The sequence below is a fragment of the Rhinolophus sinicus genome, linkage group LG02, assembly GCF_036562045.2.
Source record: "Rhinolophus sinicus isolate RSC01 linkage group LG02, ASM3656204v1, whole genome shotgun sequence".
In the NCBI taxonomy this organism is placed as follows: domain Eukaryota; kingdom Metazoa; phylum Chordata; class Mammalia; order Chiroptera; family Rhinolophidae; genus Rhinolophus; species Rhinolophus sinicus.
Genome location: NC_133752.1, coordinates 164,799,092 through 164,821,176, shown reverse-complemented (window position 1 = coordinate 164,821,176; position 22,085 = coordinate 164,799,092). Strand labels below are relative to the sequence as shown.

Genomic DNA, 22,085 nt, shown 5'->3' with positions numbered 1-22,085 from the left:
TTTTAAATTTTTTGCCCATTTTTATCTAAAGAAGGATTTGGAGCAATTGGAGGTGTTTCATCTGTTATAGATTGTCAGTTTCCAGTATGTCATTTGCTACTCTCTTTGTACAACTGAATTTGAAAACAAAGGCAGGAAGCCCTGCTATAGATTATCACAAATCACACACTCTTAAGGAAACAGAATGACAAGATTTAAAAGTTCCTATGTCATATTTACTTTGGAAATTGTCATTATAATTGAAATATGGTTTGACAACAGTTTAAAACTCCTAAACACTTAGAGATTTTATCTCACTAATAAACTTGTGGCTTTATAAACCCACAAAGCTCCTGAGATACTATCTTATTTGAAAAGGGTCGGTGAGCTTGCCAGGTGTGAGGAAGCAGATGCGATCTACGGATTGGTGAACCGCAAAGTGTCTATTTTCAGAGATTATAGGGATGGTACTGGTGCCATTGGTTAAGATAGAAAATTGATTTCTTCAATAAACTAGTGCTCTCATTCACTCACCGCAATTTTCTAGAATTGCCCTTTTGATCTGAAGCTTCCAATCCTGGTCAGGTGTCATTTTTTATTTTGGAACACAGAAAATAAACACCAAACACCATACCCTTCCGGTATTTTTTCCTTACATGACCAGAAACACAAATCTTTCCTCATGCACTCCACTGAAATTGAATACTTCTCTTTAAATTTGCGTCCACGTTTATTGGCTTTTTAAGGGAAATAAAATTGTAAAAAACGAATCTCAAAAATAAGTTTAAAAGTGTGTTGACAAATAGGGGTTACCTAGTTGGCAGTCACGTACAAATGATGATATCTACTACGGAATATTATGTGCCAGTAATTGTGCTTTATAGCTCATTTAATGCTCAACAACTCTGTGAAGTAAGTAATACCTTCACCCTTTTCTTCTTGATAGGAAAACTGAAGCTAAGATAGGTTAAATAGCTGACCCAAAGTGACACAACTTAATAAATGATAGAGTCAGAACTAAACACAAACTCGCTTCCTCTAGCACCTTCACTCTTAATGGTTAGTGTTCTGCCTTCAAATTAATAATAACCATTTACTCCTACTGGGCATTTATAGCTAGATGCTGTTCTAAATGCCTTCGCACATTATTTTCTAAGGTGCATTATATTCCAATTTTGAAGATTCATTTATTCATTCAATCAACCCATTTCATTAAGCACATCAAGTAGTCCAGTTTCTGGTTTTGGTTGTTAAAAATACATTAGTGAGAAAAAACAGACTTGGTTCCTGCCCTCGCAATGCTCACAGCCCAATGAAAAATTGAGGCCAGGAGGAGAGTTAATTTGTGCAAGTCACAGAAAAAGTAACTGGCTCATCCGAGACCTGAACCCAGGCAGACTGCTCATCTTGTATCTTTTCTACACAGCTGTATCAGAGTCACAGAAGTGAAGGGAAAGCTAGGCAAACAATTCAAGTGCAAAATGAAATTATATCAGTCAGGAGCCAAATGAATTTAAGATACAGATCAATGTGGCAAACAATACCCTAAATTCTAGTGAAACAGGTTACTGTTGACTAAAAATCATTCCTGTTCCACCATCCTGACCCCAAAGAAGCTCTAGAGGTCCTTCAGGAGAGCCTCCAATACAAAAGCTATTGAGGATGTAGTGATGTGTTATAGCACTGACCTAAGATGGGAAATGTCCCCTTATGTTACATACTACCACTTCCTTATACCAATAATACTATGATATTATAACACCATTTACTCCAATAATACTATTCTAATTATACCACACTCCAGGCAAAAGTTTTGTTTTTAAGTCTTGGATCCTTTTTTCCCACACCTTGAGAGAAAGGGAAGAGAGAGAAAAAGAAAGGGAGGGAGGATATAGTCAGTAGCTAAGAGATCTGAGAGAGAACTTCTTATTCCACAACTTCTTAAATAAGCCTTTTGGAACTACTCTTCCTTCTTGAAATTCTCATAATTAGGACGTCATCTTGGTCCTCCAAGGATGCTGGCCTAGGCACAGTGTCTAGAGCAGACATTGGTTAGTTTCCCCTAGAGGCCCAGATAGCAAGTAGCAGCCTGCTGGTTAAAGGTATGGAGTCGTAGTCTCTATGGTTCCATATGGCCAGAGGTTTCCAACACCCAACATTACACATTAGGTACCTTCCTGCCACACTAAATAGCAAATATTCCACCCCCCAAAAACAAGCTCCCAGTCCTAGCTGGATGTCAGAATTACCCATGATGCTTCTCAAAAAACTCAGCATGTGGGCCCCTACTTCAAACCTATTAAGTCAAATCTTTGAGGATAAAGTCCAAGAAAGCTATAATTTTAAAGATCCCTAGGTAATTTCATGCACAGTCAGATGGAGCCTTTGCCCCAGGATATTCCACAGTGCTGGTTTGTCCACAAGCCAAAAGTCACTGCACCCCATTTTTAAAGTGCACCAAAGATATTCAGTCCATTTTTAAATGCAGTCTGGTTATCAAAACCTCCAGGAAAGTCTTGCTTCCTCCACTTGGTCCCCTCATACATAATTTAAATCCATTCCCTTTATTTATCTCCTCAGTAAAGATAAGGAGCTGACCCTCAATCTCTACTTTAGAAAAATACACAGGGACTGGTTCAGGCCTGATACTATATCATATCCTTACTGGAAACTCCAAAGGTAAAAAAAAATACTAGTAATGTTTGATACCTTCATTCATTTCTTTGTTTATTCATTCAAAAAGCATTTTTTGAGCACCTACTCTGTGCCGGTCTCTGTAACAGCCATGAGGTGTTTGACAAGGAACACATTAGCCCTATACTTGAGCAGTTCATAATTTAGTGAGGAAGAGAGACGGAAACCAATGAACACAATTCAATGCACGTGTTACAAGGGAGCTATGCACAGCATACAACTAGAAAATGGAAGCAGGGATTTAATTCATCCTGCAGGATCAGGGAAGGCTTCTGGGAAGACATGTTGTCTAAACTGAATCAAGAAGAATGAGTAAGAGTTAGCCAGGCCACAAAACGAGAAAGGCACTGTGTGTAGAGAAAACAACAGGTGCACATGCATGGAGGTAGAAAACAGACTAGTATGTGCAGGGAATCACACATAAGCCACTCTTCCTGGAACAGAAGTCTTGTTGGGGAACATGAAGAGAAAGATGGGCCTATAATCATATTAACATGGCCTTTTATGCCACGTTGGAGAGTGTGGGTTTTACACTGGATGTGATGGAGAGCCACTGAAAAATTTTAACAGAAAGAGTTGTATGGTCAGCTATACGTTTTGGAAATGTCGGACCAATGCGGTGTGCAGGAGGTTAGGACTGGGGCAACAGTGGAGGCTGAGCATCCCAGAGTCATTGAGCTCATGACGACTGGTAGATGAGAAAGCACATTTTACAACTATTTAGGAGTTGTCAGGATTTGGTGACTGAGTGGATGGAGTGGGTGAAGGGAACAAAACATCACTGAGCTTCCAGAGCTCTGAAAGGGGCTGCGGCAGTGCAGCTAATTTGCGCAGGAGCTCTGGGCCCAGTACTTGCAAAGCCTGGTGCTGCCATTTTCTTGTGTGAACTTGGGCAAGTTATTTTATCTCTCTGCTGTCAGCCCCTCATCTGTATAATGGGGATGCAACCATGGTATTCCTGCCCCATCAGGTTACTATGAAGATTAAAATAGTTAATATACAGTGTGTAAAGCATTTAGAACAGTGCTTGGAACACAGTAAGTACTAGGTCAGTGTTAGATTTTATTGATGTGATTATCTACTGGGGTTTGTTGATTTCCCAGGCTTGACCCCCCAAATATAAGAAATGTGTAAGACTGATCCTACACCTCAGAGAATCCAGAAATTTCTCACATATATTCAGGTCAGAAGCTTTAGTCAATCACAGCCGACAAAATAGTTCTCCAGGTATCCTCTCCTCTGGCCATGCTATAATTTTTATTATTTCTTATATACCTAGTTTCTCAGTGCTTGAAGTCTTTAGTATGTTTTTGTGGTCTATCATCTGTAGCTTTAGTTGTTTTATATTTAAATATTCATATGTCTCTCTCTACGCTTCCAGTTTCATGGTCTTCTGGGATTTTAACAATGTTTTCCAAAAAGATGAATGATTTCTCTATTGAGCTTCACAGTACCTGGTCTGTTTCCACCCTAAATTTGAAATCTAATTTTTCCCCCCTGTGTTTCTGCTCTGGCTCCTGATGTACACTTTAGGGTCCTCCTCTTAGCTTTTCCTTTTTTATGGCTCTTTATTTCTTGGTTCGGTTTCACCGCCTCGTGCCCTCATGTTCTAGGTTCACAACTTTGGGCTGCTTTTTATTTAACTCATGCCTTTAGAGCTTCGAGTCTGTATAGAACCATAGAAAGAACCACTTTCTGTGATGCCCCAAGTGAGTGCATTATGGAAATGTTAAACCAAAAAAAAACAAAACAAAAATCCCCAGACACATGCAGCTTATGAATAGATATATCTATTCTCTGTGGAATGGAGAAATCTTGTTTTATTTTGTAAGCTTACTTTGTGGGTGCTCAGTACACTGCACTGAGCTTTAAATTACTACATTGGGTATCCACAGGGGAGGATGAATGCTGCATACCAAAAATCTTTTCCTCCTTCAAGCTAACTGATTACAATTGGAGTTTCCTCAAATGAGCTTGTTTGATAATTTGTCTCATTACTGCTGAAAAGGAAATGAAAATCAAGGACTTAAGGGCAGGAAGCAGTAGGCAAATATGATCAAAGGTTATATTGTATGAGATGTTGACTTAGTGCAAAAGAATAAAAAATAACAGATTGGTGTCATATCAAATAATATATATGATAAACTTTGAAAATATTCATTGGGCTGGTACATGTAATATTATAAGCCATACAAAGTAACTGTATGTAAATAAACTTAAAGCATCAAATACAGATGTCTATGAATGCAAACCAAAGTACAGAAGATGTAGAAAACCGACACTGAGTGCCATTTATTACTTTCCTACTAATTCTAGGTTTAGAATGCACTTTGAATTTGATTGCCCAATTACCCACATCTATGTTATATCATCTCTAAGCATCATTACAACATCAGTTTCAATCTTGTGGAAAGGAGTGTAAACAAAGGCCAGTTGGCTAAAGATAGATCATTACTGACACATCTACAATAAGGGAGGTAACCAGGAGTAATGAGTATAATCAAGAGAAGTAAATTTAGGCTAAATACCAAGAAAGAATGTTCAACAGTGAGGACAGATTAAGGCAGGAACCTTCCAAGATAAGTGATGAAGATCACGGAAACACATCCATTAAGAGGAGCTTTTCATTCAGGAGGGTTTTTGATAAAGGATTCCAACCAGTGAGAGAACTAGAAATGGGGAACTACTCTCTTTTTAGCTTGAAAAAGTTAAACATAAAGAAATAGGGTCAGATGTGATTTCCTCACAAAATAGGAAAATGTGCTTTTTCAGAATAATCTATTATGATAAGTATTAGTAAACAGTGTCCTGGTGAAGCAGGCCTGATTGGGACCCCAAAGCACAGGCCGCTCCACAGCCTGGCCTCAGCTTGCCTTGACCTATAGCTTAACAATAGATCATCCCCCTGTGGCTTGAGCTCAGAATGACCCCTGTCCCACTGGGTCCCAGTTCCCAGCTTTAGAACTTTACCCTAAAACCTATGATTAATAATGCCCTTATGATACTGATCACAATCTTTACAGTCTAGCATTCTTTCCAGGCTAATCCCACCATTGTCCCTGGGGTGCTGATCCACCTGAGAGCCATGTTGCCAGAGGGAAGGCCCCATACAGACTCCTGGAGCTGCCAAGTAGCCTCTAGAAGAATACCCAGATTTTCCCTTAAATACCCCAAATGGGTTTGAGAATGTGAAGGCAGCTTTTGGAGGTGTTAACGTGCTGCCTTCTCAGACCACAGGTGCTCTGACAATCAACGTTTACCCTACAGCCCAACTCCTGTGTCGGTCTATTGGCTGAGTGGTGCCAGCAGTATGAGACCCACACTCAGTTTTCCTCCAGTTTCACTGGAAAGCATTTGGAATCAGAATGATCCGAAGTCAAATCCCACCTATCATTTACAGGGTAACTAAACTTTAGAAAGATGTTTAAACTTTTGGAGCCTCAGTTTCCACAACTGAAAATGAGTATATCAGAGCCTGGTTTGCAGGGTCACTGTAAAGCTTCAACGTGATAATATGTAAATGAATGGAAGGGTTAATTACTTATGGAGCACAGAATACTGCCTAGAATACTATAAACATTAAATAAATGGCAGCTATTATTATTATTACATTTTTAAGGCTAATCTAAATAACTTTAGTGAGTATTTTGATCCATAAATAAGCATTTCTTTTTCCTTCAAAGTAGTCAATCAGACTCCAGTTTCATTGCTTTTCTACAGAGGATCCGGGGCATGTGTTTTAACTCCAAAGATTTCCCAGACATCTAGTAAAGTAAGGTAAAAGTAGGTGCTCCTATTTTAATGTAATTGATAGTTTGCGCACATCCAGGGAGCTGTGTCCTTTGTTCCATGACATCCTCTTCTTTTCTCTTTAATGTGAAAAATAAATTATGAACTTTAGACTTCAGTTAACCAGAATGTTAACGAGCTGGGATGTTCTGGTCAATTATATTTTACTTTGATTTCCTTTTTCTGACTAACTGGAAATTTACTTTTGTCTAAATCCTCAATATAAAAATTACGTTAATGTATATTGTTACGACTTTGTGCCTTAGAAGTAGTATATTATGAATATAATCTAATCCTTTAAAAGAGACTCTTACAAGACACCCCTCATCATTATTCTGAACATTAATCAAAATAATTCAGAAAGTGCTGAGGATGTGAAAGATGGATGAGACTGAGTCATCTCATCCAGGCCCATGTTCTTGAAGTTGTTTTATATTAAATAAACACCTGAAATCTGTCTGTTTCCTCTAAATATTACACGGGGGGTGTGGGGGGGCCCAGGGGACTGACAATTTAAGATGTTTCTAGAGTTCTGATAAGTTGACAACTTACTAAAAAGACACGTTAGTGTGTGCTACAAAGGAATAAATAAGCATACTTGGTACGCCTGCTTATAACATCATAAGTGAACCAATTAAATGAAAATGGTGGAGCTGTCACACATCAGTTATATGAAGTTACCAAAAAAAAGTTTTGCAATAAGTTTATGCGCTTTTAATAAGCAACAGCATTAGTCAGTAAAAAATAAAAACTCTGATGCATTCAGTCTATAGATCTAAACCAGACAAAACAAAGCCTCATAAATGTGTTTGTTCATTAATTTTTAAAGAGCCAGACTTTGAGTTGTTATCATGTCAACTGGCACCAAACCATACTCAATTTAGTGCAACTACAAAGTAGAACCCATAGTCTACAATAGCAGGGTTTTTGATCACACTAATTAACAGCCATTTTGTTTAAAATAAACAGATACCAGTCTAATTGCCTTTTTTACATAAGAAAGAGACGATCTTAAAAGTGAAAACATGCAAAAGAAAAGATCAGACAAACACCACTCAGACAGATAAGCAAAGTGTGTGTGAAAGGAACCCAGAGGAGTTGGAGATATTCTTTGGATTGACAGCCCAGTGGAGCAAAGAGAATTAGTCTCTCAAAGGTTAAAGGGAATTGAGAGGTGCACGGCCTATAACTAACCATCCTTTCATCATTTCCCCTCACAAAGGATTGTACCTTAGCTGATAATGTGGTAAGCAGTAGTGGGCCTGATAATCCTAATTAGGAGAGAACCTCTGATTATAGACAAATCATTCCTTCTGCCCTAGCACACATTGCCAGAAGAGGATGTGGGGCAACTAAAAGTTCAAAGATAAACTGTGGGCTAGTTCACTAAGTTCCAGATATTTTATTTGAGTCTTGTGTCCAAACGAATGAGCCCCTCAGTCCGTGGTCTGTGTTTTCCAAGGCCCCCAAACGGTCATTAATATAAAGATTGTACTTGGAATCTACACTGTTTCCCCGAAAATAAGACCTAGCCAGACAATCAGCTCTAATGAGTCTTCAGGAGCAAAAATTAATATAAGACCCGGTATTTTGTGTTATATATTATATTATATTATATTAATTATATTATATTAGACCAGGTCTTATAGTAAAATAAGACCTGGTCTTATATTAATTTTTGCTGATAAGCTAATTGTCCAGATGACTGAGCTGGTTGTCCGGCTTAGTCTTATTTTCAGGGAAACGTGGTATTTATACACCAATAGTTGAGTGTGTGTACGTGTTGAATTTTCATGTCCCTAGCCTATAATCGTAATTTCTGGAGACATCAGAGAAGGCTTCATTTGCCAGAGTCATCAATAAGAACATTACCAGACATACTGCCTTATTTTAATTAAGAAACAATAAGCTAACTAAGTATTACTACATATATACACACACATATATAATGTATGTAATATAACATAAGCCACGAGCTAAATAAACATAATTTTAAAATAATACCTACCGTGTCACCCATGGTGAGCTACGAGGTCTGACAATTAAGCTCATGAATTTTGTTGAACCAATGTTGCTAACCTTTTTGGTATCAGAAAGATTATTCATTATGAATTTGTACCAACTGTACAGACAGTTAACCAAGTTTACTATTTGGAAGTGCTGAAAAAGCTACATGAAAAAGTTAGACGACCTGAACTTTTCGCCAGCAATCCATGGCTCTTGCATCACGACAATGCACCAGCTCACACGGCACTGTCTGTGAGGGAGTTTTTAGCCAGTAAACAAATCACTGTATTGGAACACCCTCCCACTCACCTGATCTGGCCCCCAGTGACTTCTTTCTTTACCAGAAGATAAAGGAAAAAAGATAAAGGAAATATTGAAAGGAAGACATTTTGATGATATTCAGGATATCAAGCGTCAAAGGATGACAGCTCTGATGGTCGCTGCAGCGAAAGAGTTCCAAAACTGTTTGGAAAGGTGGAATAGGCACTGTCATCAATGCACAGCTTCCCAAGGGGAGTACTTCGAAGGTGACCGTAGTGATATTCAGCAATGAGGTATGTAGCACTTTTTCTAGGATGAGTTCGCAAACTTAATTGTCCGACTTCGTATTTTAATGTATAACCAGTGTAAAAGGCACATCACTCATCCTGCAGTACATAATACCAATGAGTATATGAAATAATTTTTTAAGTCATTATATGATTTTAACCTCTGCAAAGAATATTCCCCCTTTGGTTAATCACCGAATATTGACTACTCAAAAACATTCATCTTTCTAGCAATCTTTATATCCCTGTTCCTAGCATAGCAACATGCAGAGGAGGGTCTTCTGAAAGTGTCTCAGGGGACCACTTTTACAACTAAGCAAATGATTGGCATACACTAGTATCTGCATTCATAATAAGGTTAAAAATGAAACAATGGCTGTGCTGGTATATATTTAACAATTGACTTTCCAGAAGGAAAAACTTGTAGCATTTGCAAATATCATGGTGAAACTTCATGGTCAAATTTCATGATGTCTGATTTCAAGCTACCCCACTCCACCCAACCCCCACACACACCATGAAGTCACTGAACACAGAATGAGGAAAAGATACACTCAATTGGCTCACACGAGCTGGTGCAAGCCTGCAAAAGCCAGTGCTGTCACACCACTTGTTAAACTTAAAATCCTTTAAAAGTACAAGAGCAAATTTCCAGAAATAGGATGTAAGTTGACTATGGTGTTTTCAATCATCTCCACTTGTGAAGCTCCACTATTTAAATTTACATGTTTAAATCTGTTGTCTTCGGATCTCACAAAATCTTGGGAGTGTTTTTAAGTTTTCTTCTCCAGACCAAACAACCAAAAAATATAGTCTGATTGCTCTTGAACCAATCCAAGTGATTCTCATATTCGTGAGTGTGAGTACAGGTGTGAGACTGAGCCTTCCACAATAGAGTTGGCCCTCAGTCAGAAAGTATTCTACAAAGCTGTGCCTCTGTAGTTGTTACTGAACATCCCAATGTATTTTCTAATAGCTGAGATTCAAAGAGAGACTATAACCCAAAAAGGAGGTAGGTGACTTTAATGTTAATTTATTCATTTATTCTGCATATCTGACTACAGTTTGTGGATATATAAATTATGAAAAAGCAAATAATGCTCAGGAAAACTAAAAAGTCATTTAATATGTGATAAAAATCTTGATTAATCAAGAATTTGTCTTATAAAAGTGACTGCTTTATAGCATACTAAACTTTTAAAGAAACATGTACATAAATACATTTTATTTGTATAAAGGAAGCTATAAGTTACTGTCATCTTAGGGACTAAATGACTGGAAGACATCAAGTAGATATAAGAGAAATAAAGTTATCAGATTTGAAGGATCATTTTTAATGTGAAATACAACAATAAGGTTTTATACAAATTTTCTTACGTAAATAATGATACTGTGTAAGTATATTTAATTTTGGCTTAGACAGATGCTTGGTTTAACGAGGTTTATTAGACAGAGCCCTTCTAAAATTACTTCTGTAATAAAAATAACTTGGCTTACAAACTAAGAAAATCAGTTGCCTACACAGAGGGTGCCCCCCAAAAATGTATACATATTTTAAGAAAGGAAAACTGTATTAAAAGTGCCAATAACAAAAGAGGAGTACAAGTCACGTTTGACTTCTGCAATTACAAGAGGTGCTCAACGTGGTTACCATCAGTGTCTAGACACTTCTGATTATGGCGAACTACTGCTTGAGCAATGTGAACCAAAGTGTCCACCTGTATGCATTTTTTCGGTACCCCTGGTATGTGGTGCCTTAAAATCATGTTTGAAGAACTCCATCTAGATGACACAGCCAATGTAATGTCATTTTAAGTCTTGATGTCTATCATGGGGAAATTCTGGTCCATAAGAAAAGTTTAGAAGTCTACTATATCCTAATTTTAAATGATTTTACATAACTGTATTATGAACTTTAATAATGATAATTCTGTATGGACTAATTTATATTGTCATGTGCATTATATATTGTTATCTACATTTTAAAAATTCTACAACTCATTTGAAATTAGAAGCAAAATTCAAGAAACTATCAAGTTAGTAATGTTTAGATCATTTATGTGATTATATTAAAATTTAGTATATTAAACATACATAAAAACAGAACTTGGTCAGAGTCTCTCCTTTGAGGGTAGGAATCATGTGCTGTCCGTCTTTACATCCCCAGCACCTTGCACGATATCTTGCAAAATGTAAGCACACCAAAATGTTTGTGAACTGAGCCGAAGGTTGTAGTGATGAGTGTGATGTGGAAAGGATTGAGAGACACTCTGAACAGATTGTGTGGCCCAGTGCTGTCACCTCTCCTGATTTTCTTGGCTCTGGCCATCCTGTGCATTATCAGTGCACTGGAACAATCAGTACCTGGCAAGAGATACACTACATTTCACAAAGTACAGAAAGAATGAATTTTTCTTAGTGGAAAGTCAACAGGCTAATTCTAAACTTTAATGAGTAGCAGAATAGAAAATTTTCACAATCAACTGGAAAGGCAGCCTACCATGCGCTGAGCATTGCTACCTGTCTGTGCTCTGAGGGTCATTGCCCCTTCACAACTGTTTGCTACTGTTGTGCCAGAAGAGGGGTATATGCTCTAAGAGTAAGACATAGAAACATAATTTGACAGAGTCCTTTTATGTCTGTTAGATCCAACAATGAAAAAAAATCAGGGCTTGGATTTTTTATATCTTCAGTTTGTTTTTTTCCCATTTTTCAAATCCATTCTTAATTGTCTTTTTAAATAGAATCAGTCTATGACAGATTAGAAACAAAACAAAACAAAACAAAACAAAACAAAACAAAACAAAACAAAACAAAAAAGGTCCTCATCACAGATAGTTTGCAAAGCACTGGTATAGAGTGCAGTGCTGCTCTGGAGAATTCAACTAGCACCCATATATAGATATTCTAAAGTGGCCATTTTTTGGCCCACCATTAAAGCAGAACAAAATGAAGCAAAAGAGCCTTTTAACAATGAAAACTGACTGACAGTAGAAATGGCTGACCTAAAAGGTAGTGAACCGACCATTGTTGTAATTGTTCACGAGGAAGGTGGAGGAATGAAAGAGGAGTTGGACCCCTCCTCCAGCCTGGTCTCTCACAGCTCTCGCAACTTCCCTCTTCTCACTTATCACCTTGCACTGCATGCATCTCTACGTATTGGCGTTCCCATTAAAGGGAGAGGGAGTTCCTTGAGGGCAGGGACATATTTTATTCATCTTTGCTTGGTCTCTGAACACAGTTAAACATTCCAAAATTAAAGGATTAACAGCCTTCCAATATCATTTATATTTGTATGCTCATACTTAAGTTCTAGGATGGAAATTTAAACATTTTTCATGTATTGCTACATATTGCATTTAGTGACCCACATACGATCACAATTTCACCACCTGAATGTTGAAAACGACCACTGGCCAGCAGTTTTTAGGAACACTAAAAGCCCTGGGTATGAGAGACACTTTGAAAAAATGAATTCTTCACGATTGTATGTGAATGGCAGCCTCAGTTTAATTATAAAGAACTATGTTTAAATAGATAGACACATTCCTTCAGTTCTCTGGTGTTCAGGTTCTCTTTGGAATGAGATGAATACGCTCACACACTTGCATCAAATACTATTGTAAATTGAAGAGCTTGGTAAATACTGCTTAGCTATGAGTATTTACTTATTATTATTTGTATTTACACTATTTATATTGAGATATATGTATTCATCATTTAGATATAAGCATACTAGATTCTAATTGATCAGTACAGTTTATCTTTCTCTTGAAGCCTATTTAAAAAGTAGCTAAATAAAGTTATCTTAATTGGAAACTACCAGTTAATAAAATAACTTGCCTAAGAATTACTTTATTAACTTATCAAATTGATTAGTGAGTAGAGAGAAAAACAGCAAAACTTTCCTAAAAGAAACACAAAACCCTCAAAGGAATATAATTAAAGGTTAAAAAAGTGAATTTCTCCAATACCTAGGGAATGCAGAATCAAAGACTATATTCCAAACAACGCTTTGGGTAGTGGTACATTGCAAGAGCTTTTAAATGACTACCATGTTTCCCTGAAAATAAGACCTAGCCCAACAATCAGCTCTAATGCATCTTTTGAAGCAAAAATTAATACAAGACCCATTATTATATTATATTATATTATATTATATTATATTATATTATATTATATTATACCCAGTCTTATAGAATATAAGACTGGGTATAATATAATATTACTATGTTACTATAAGATTGGGTCTTCCATTAATTCTTGTTCCAAAAGACATATTAGAGCTGATTGTCCGGCTAGGTCTTATTTTAGGGGAAACATGGTAGTGAAGTGTTTGAAATAATCTTGAATTTTCTTCTTTCACCTGTTTAATCATAAAACTTTACCACTATTTAAACACAGTTTATTGTGTTTGATATTAAAAACCAAAGTTCATAAAGGATCAGATTTCCATTTATCCATTAAGATCTCTGAAGAACACATCTACGTCTTTCTCCTTGTACTTCTCTCATTTCTTTATTCTCTGGAAGGAAACAAAGGTGTTCTCCTACTATGCTGTAACTCAATAGTTTTATCAGAACATCAGTGTTTACCTTCCATTCACAGATTTCACAGTTTATAAAAGAATTGTATTCTTACTTAAGGAAAGACCTCTCCACCCAAACAACTACAATATTTCAAGCTCAATAAATTGTAAATGAAGCTCATTACTGCTTCTATTCTTGTCCAACCTGCTCCATGTCCTGTGGTCCCTATTTCTGTTAATGGCAGCAGCATCTTAGATACCTGAAACTGAAAATCTCTGACTACTATTTGTCCATCCTCTTCCTTTTCTTCCACATTCAGTTGCCAAGTCTTGACAACTGATTTCTTCCACTGAAATCTTTTTTTTTTCCCTCTGTTTCTTCCATCACATTTTTACTTAGTATCTCAGGATTTCATTATCTCTTGCTTAAACCATTACCCAACTCCTCCTCCACCCCATCTTACTGTTAAATGCCTTTGTTTCCAATATCTCCACTTCTATTCCATCCCACTTATAAATGACAAATTAAACTTCCTTGAATTTATTCAGGAAAGTTCCAATCATGTTGTCCCCTGTTCAGAAATCTTAAACATCTTTCAAACGACTGACAAATAACACCCAATTTATTCAGGAACTTCTATTATCTGGTTCCAAATCTACCTTTCCAACATGATCCCCACTATTTTCCTATTGATAGGATGAATGGATGCCTCCTTTAATCTAATCAAGCTCAACTCACTGTTCCCATTAAACACCTAATTTCTTAAATCTGAGTCTTCATTTATGTGTTGCCTCTACTGAAAAGCCATTTCTCTGCACAGAGAATGTCTAAATTCTGTGCATTCTTCAATGTGCAAGTCAAATATCAACTCCTCCTAACTCACTTTGACCACTCCTCTCCACCTCCTCACTGCTGCCCTGCTGGAAATATGCACAACTAACACATAAACCTTTCTTATTGTATGTCATTTTCTACCTGCATATTTGTTTTACACATGTTTTACCTCCCATACTAGAAAATATACTAATATCTATTAAGTGATTACTGTGACCAGCCCTAGCTAAGTACTCTACACACATATAAAATCACACACACACACACACACACACACACACACACACACACACACACACACACTTTTGCTCATTTACTCTTTGCAAGAACCCTTTCTTAGTTGAAGAAAGTGAGCTAAAGAGTGGTTAAAGAACTTACCCAAGATCACACACTTCCTAAATAGCATGTGTAATGTATCTCCAACTCTAAAGTGCTTAAGACAATACTTGCATGTATTATGATTTCAATTAAAGACACATTAAGGGAGAAAGAAGTTCTATAAAATTGTACATTGGAAAATGTCTAAGAGATGTCCAGGTACTTATTCAATTTTATGCATATTTACTCATTATGTGATTACCTAATATGAGCTAAGTCTGTGCTAGGTGCTGGAGAATTCATTAAGTAAATTATAACAACTAATGCTTATTGGATACCTAACATAAGGAGAATTCTAAGAACTTGGCCAGTATTAACTCATTTAATTCTGAAAGTTACACAATTCTTACTTTTAGAAGAGGTATAAAATTGAGGTCCAAAAACACCACTAACTCACTAAGTTGCCCATGTTCCCACAGCTAGCGAGAATCCGGAGGAAGAATCTGGACTGAAGTGGTCTGGCCCTACAGCCTGCATGCTGAACCAGGGTGCTATGCTGCTTTTTTAACCCTGGGCTTTCGTCTACCCTCAAGGATCTCAGTACCGTCTGAATTATCTGCTGGTATGGGACCATTTACTGAAATTCAGAAATTTTTAAAAATATTTTTAAATTAGTTCTTAAAATATCCTTTGGTCCATCTGTCTCCTCTGTCTAGGAGAACTTTTGATTATTCATAATCATAGTAGTTAACATAGGTAGTCATCAAAAGCCTTATAAGTTGAGCGATTTTAAGGAGAGTCATGTAACATGTGAACCAAAGAACTATCTTTAACATCAGACATTAGAAGAAAATTGCCGTTACCCTCAGGACCTATCCTGCGCAGCACCTCTCAACAGCAACGACTCTGAGAACAACAGAAGTCGCAAGTGCTACCATTTATGCATGGATAAACTGTACACTCAACTCACACGCTGAGAGAGATTCCCATATGGGAAAAGAAAGAATGTAAACATAAGAAATACGCCAGCAGAGGAACAGAAATTGCCCTTCAATGACAGTTTCTCCTGACACAGAATGAAACAAAAGTATAATTCCCCAGAGAAGAGAATGGGGAAATCAGGACAGCTTTCATTTGGCAGTGGTAACATATTAAGAACAATTTTACCCATAGATTTTTCAGTCTTTGAAAGGCTGACACCAGAAATGACATTCTCCCCACTATTATTACTATTATACATATTGATATATATCAGAGTGAAGAAGTAAGTAATCCTTGATCCATGTGGAATGTGAGATTTCCTAAAAAATAAAAAGTCTTAACACTTTTACACTGAAATTCAATTTCAGTCTGTCCAACCTTTCTACAAATCGTATATTTATGAACCAAGTTTATCTAAAAAGTAGACATTCCAAAGTTTTTCATTCTAGAAAATTAATATCTCAGAATAATTTTTCATTCTTGTGATTTCATTGTATGATACTACGTTTAAATTTGTGCAGAATGTATCTTCAAAGGAGCACATGGAACAGAGAGGAAACCAGGTAAATGTGGATCACTGATACATTATGTATGCACATTTGAAAATTTATAGTAAGAGTATCATGAATAAAAGTATCATGAATAAATTGCTCCAAATTATAGCACTGATATAATGTTACTTCTGTTAATATTTGTTCTTTACTGAAAAAACAATTTTGGATGTTTTTGTTACTTAATGTTTATGTAAAGCAAATATATTTCCCCACCATCACAACACCAGTGTAGAAGCTAGAGTGAAAATACAGAGAACCACAGTGAAAATGCAGTGAAAACAATGTTTAGGACAACTCAAATTCAGTTACAATGATACTTATTTCCTCAGTTTGTTGACTAATGAGAGAGACATTTTAGATAGATTCTTGAATTTTCCTTTAAAAAACATCAGGCTTTTCTAATCTTGAAAAAAATAAAACTCTATGTAGGAGATAATGCTTCTTTTTCTTTTACACAAAACAAAACAAAACAAACAGAATAACAACATGTAGAATTTTTCTGGGACATGAAAACACCAAGTGAATTAGCTCTATAGCAATTTTCTCTTTCAGTGAAAGTTCTTACGAGACTCTCAGAATCACTCACCACAAAAACTAAATCTTGTTTTGGGCATCCCCATTCTTTGTCATTTTAATTTAGTTACTTAAATGCACTATAAGTTTCCTAATGCTAACCATGGGGCCAGTCTTCTGAGTCAAAACTGAAAAGCCAATGAGTACTTGTGTATTTTTACCATAATTCCAGTTTGCATGAGTAAAGGAAACCCTCTGTTTTAAGGATGCATGAATGATCATCTATGGAGTCTCTCAGCCTCTTTTAACAAAGACATCTGCCCACATAGGTCCTTTTACCATAATGTGGTCGGCTTATGGGTTTGACATCCAAATTAATTACATGTTCATTTAGCTACCAGGTGATAAATATTTGGCCACAGTGAGCCTAACTTGGCTATAAATTGGTTTTCTAAGCATTTTTTCAGTTTAAACTCCACACATAAAACTCATTTTACAATCAATCTTGCATTTTCTTCATTAATTCTCTCCAAACAACACAAAGTGCTTTCCCTAAATTAAAAAAAATAATAATAATTCATTCTCTATGTAAGAAAAGTGTGCTGAATCAGATATATATTATGTCACAAAGGCAGAGATTAATTCTATTTGTGTTGTCCATTGCACTTCAAGTTTGTATATACCACTGACGTAAAAGAGCTGCAAGAAATGTACGACGTTTACAGTATTGATAAACATCATCTTGCCTGTATGGAGAGCCTTTGGTCTCAAATGCCTTACAAAAAAAGTAAATTTGGCTATTTATCATGTCTCCTACCATAGTACTCATTTAGCCAAGCTTTACATATTTAGTTCTTCTAATCTTTTCTCATAAGTCAATCCATTCAACTCATTAATCTTTCTTGCTCCTTGTCTCTGGTTGCTTTCATTTGGTTTACTAAGAAGGTAGTAGCCTTTAGTAAAGACTTCCCCCTCTTCTTAACAAGCAGTCCTTGTTTTTCTTTTAAAAAAATCATTTGTGTCAAAAGATTTCTGAAATCAATTTCCAGTGACGAGTGAGGACCTTTTCTCCCCAACAGATAGCATTCTGTCCATCAAATGATTATAGCCATAATTAACATGTATTCTTCTCAACCTACTGCTCTGTAAATAAGCAGATGATAAAATTAAATAATATAAGGCCCTTTACTGAAGATAATTTTTGAAAGCCACAGGAAAAAAAAATGCTTTTGTATTCAGAGGGGTAGGAAACTCTGAAGGATAGAAAAATTTAAAGCAGATTCAGGAGTTGGAATTTAAAGGAAGACTGACAAAATTCTGACAGATGGAGAAGGGAATAAGAGCATTTAGGTATTGGGGAAATGGCCTGTAAAGAAAAATTGAGATGGGTTTAAATAAAATAGTAGAAGGAAGTAAACACAAGTTATTCAACAGGACACTAACAGTGTATCACAGCAGAATGAAGACTGTAAAATGTGAATGCCAAATCCCAAGAAATAATAATGAGAACATAGGCCAGATAATTAAAATAACATTTGGGAGGGTTCTTGGCTTCAAATTGTATGAACAATTTCCAAGATTTTTCTAGCCCTCATAATCAAAACTCCAATCTTAGATGCTATTAAAAAAATAACTTTACCAGTAGTTCTATTAAGATATGAGCAGTTCAGAATTGGCATTAAAAACACAGAATTGTCCAAACAAATTATTAGAAAGACTTTTTAGTGGAAAGAGAGCAGACTGGACCAGAAAGACTTCGCCGTCTTTGCCACTGGCCTATGTGACAACTATTCAGCAGTTGGTTTTTTTCATCTGTAAAATGTGTGTAACAAATACCCTTCCTATTTCTTGGGATAACTACAAAAATGTATCTCAAATCCTCTATTAAAAAAAAGCCTGACACATAATAGGTATCAATAATTGGTAAATATTACTACTATATAATTTTCCACACTATGGCTTCTTTGTATAATATAGTTAAATGTTTTTATCCCCTCCACCCTGAAACACTTGTCTTCCCTCTTCCACTTGTCAAAAACACGTCTTTCAAACAGCTATCATCATAATATTCTCATACACAACCCACTACATTTTATACATATCCACTACGTGCCTCCTGATAATATTTTCTCTAAAGGCCTTTTCAATTTTTGTAATTATGTTTTGAGATGCAACATATATAATAGCTACATTAACTGACCAACCATATCCCTTTCAATCAATAATGTGAAACCCAAGAATCTCAGGACCTAAAGGAGACTTAGAAGTGACCTAGGGCAACCAAATGTATGAGCTTCTCCTCTAACATCCTAACAAATAATTAATTCAACCTCTGTGGAACATGTGCAGGAAGTCCACTATTTCTAATGAAAGCCCACTCCAGTCTGACGCAGTTTCCTAAAAGGCTTTTCCTTTGACTGAGCCCACACCTGTCTCCCTATAAAAGCCGAACAAGAAAGAAAGTTAAGAACACTTGTGTCCAAAGGTCTTTTGCATTTGAGAGCCACTCTTCTCCAGGCTCTTCCTCAAGTCCCCTCATTCTAGTTGCTATCACCTATAATCCTTTTTTGGGTGTGACTTAAAATTATTAAAAATAAAACTCCTAGAATATTACAGAGTGGTTTCAGTTCCATATCGGTAATACAGCTCTTGAACACATGCCCAACGTCTATAAATGCAACCCAACACCACACTACTTTGGGGGCAGCCCAAACAATGTTAGCAGTAACACAATGCTAACCCATGCTGAGTTCCCTAAAGCCATTAACACTTGTTCTGGCAATACAAGGAAATCACTTCTTTACTATCTTCTTGAGTGTGGGGACATCGTGTTGATACCAAATGCGATGCCGTATTCCATCCTGCTCAGATGAGTTTGAACTCATCTGATATTATCAACCAACATTCTGTTAATTTATTCCAGTCTTCCCAATGTGACCATCCTACCAGAAGGCTCACTAAGAGACTGAATTACATAGCAGGATCCGGGACAGAGCCCTCTGGCAAAACACTTTCAGTTTTCACTATTACCTGGATTCACGCAATCAGCATTCTTTAGCTCCAATGCCAGTTTTCAATGCCATTAACAAATGCCTTGCTGATGTCTAAATACATTAGACATCATTATCTCTAATGTATTTCCTTCATCAACCATGTCTCCCTTTTTTTTAATTAACAAAAGAAACATACAACAGCTTGTATGATGCTTTGGCATCTCAAAAAAATAAATGACAACTGGTTCTAGTTGCCCGTATGCCACTTAGAAAATAACACTGAACAAACTACTGTGCCACAGGTATCTGCTAAAATCAGAAGTTGATGAAAAAAGCTGATCAAACTTTATCATTCACTATCCTCGCTTGCTACACCCCACCAGTAAGATAAATCTATGATGAATTATTCCTTGAAAACACTATAGATTTCCAACTAATGTAGAAGTAGAACCAAAGAAAAATTTAAGCCTTGCTTTATTTTTCTGAAAATAAAATTTAAATCAAAAAACAATTTTAGAAAATCTTTATTATATTTTACAATATGTATATTGTTATAAATGTCTGTTTATATTTTAACTTTCCAAAACCCAAGCTGCAGTCTCTAATCAATGTTTCTTTTACAAAAATCAAAAAGCAAATACTATAAAGAGACTGTAAGGCTGCACAACACAGAGTCTTTTATGAATGTTCATTAAAGAGACACAAAACAGGTATAGGAGGAGACCGGATTTGCAAGAAAAAACCCAATGTTTCCCTACTATTTTTTTAGTATTTTACATAGCCCATTTCTTCATTTAAAAAAATGGACAATCCTTCTTAGTACTCCATTTAAGACAGGCGGTTACTCCAGAGCAACAAAAAAATTACCTCTGTGATTACCAAACTTCTAATTTTAGAGATATTTCTCCCAAGGGAAGACAATGAATATTTAGCTCACGATCCCATTCAAATAGGTTGTCATCATCACAAATTTTAGTGTCCACTTTACTAAAGAAGCAGCTGTCAAGGGGTAGACAAATGCCTCTGCCAATCAGGTTCATAGTAGCCAGCGACCTCTTTTTCACAGAAAAGGAAAACTTTCAATAAAGTTTTAAGGCAGGATGACATTAGGCTTCAGGGCACAGAAGATAATAGGAGTTGGGCTCTTATCCTTCTCCCATAGCAGCGTCCGGGAACACGTTTATCTCCCAATTACAACACAGCAGAGGAAAACTAAATAAATATTATTTCCCTGGAGCAAAACTAAAATAATTATTTTTTAGTTTGTAAAACTCTCAAAGGTGTAGACTTTAAAGAGGGAAAAATGTAGATAATTGAATGATTTATCATGGATCTATTCAAGAGTGATTTAAAACGCTTGCTTTTACTTAAGGTTAAAAAATTCCTCAGCCACTTACACTATAGTCCGTGCCCTACTATCTGTCTGTTATGAGTTGCCGAGTTCCCAGAGACAATGTATAGCTGCTCAATATGTTACAAAAAGATCTATAGTATCACGAAATCTGCAGTTACATCTGACTAGAAAAAATTTACATTTAATTTAGAAAATGTTCAATATTAAATCTTTCATTTTGCCCTGGGTAAGAATTGTTAATACTTAAAAATCCTCCTGGAAGCCAACCCCATTCTCACCCAGGCCCCTTTTGAGTCTATCCACTGTAAATAACTAAGTCCAAAATGTGTTCTGAAGCGTGTAGATGACATTAGCTGATTTCCATTAAGGGCCATTATAGTAAAATCTCCACAGCGTTCAAAAAGTAAATTAATTGTAATCCACTAGGTATTTCAAGGATTCTAGTTTTAAAATATTCTAATAGAAAGTTAAAGCCAAAATGGGATGAGATCCCAGCAAACTGTATTTAATGTGTTAATGTACCATTTGTCTTCTGGGCAAGTAACTAAAGGTCATTTGTTCTTCATGGCAAGTGTTGAAAATAGTTTACATTGAAGGTCTAACTTAAAGGAACAATGTGAAACCCCCCAGGCCTAAAATGACCTTTGAATGCCAACACAGATGTCCAAATCTCTTAAAGAGCAGAGCAGTGATGTTTGCACTCTGGTTTCCAACTCCCTCTTCCTACATGCCTCTCTCTAATAGAGAAATTAGATTCATGCCCGGCTTGGACATCTCAGTGTAGAGGATCAACTATTAGAGCCAGGTATCAAAGTTGAATTTTGCACTGAAGAGGGTGAGTTCACAAGCCTACATTTGTCAAATGAGAGGGTGGTTGTGGGAGAGGCATGTGGTAAAAAACCTGTTTGGGGTAGGGGGCTGCTTCCGTTCCCCAGGGTCTGAGTGGACTTCTGGGAGGCTGTTCGGCCATCCCACACAGGGCCTGGCTGAAA

At 36.5% G+C, this 22,085-nt stretch overlaps 1 protein-coding gene across 7 annotated transcripts in view; it reads right to left on the bottom strand.

Moving 5' to 3' along the window:
• Positions 1–22,085, bottom strand: part of SOX5 (SRY-box transcription factor 5) — a 920,340-nt gene that overhangs the window by 833,627 nt on the left and 64,628 nt on the right. The window lies entirely within an intron of this gene.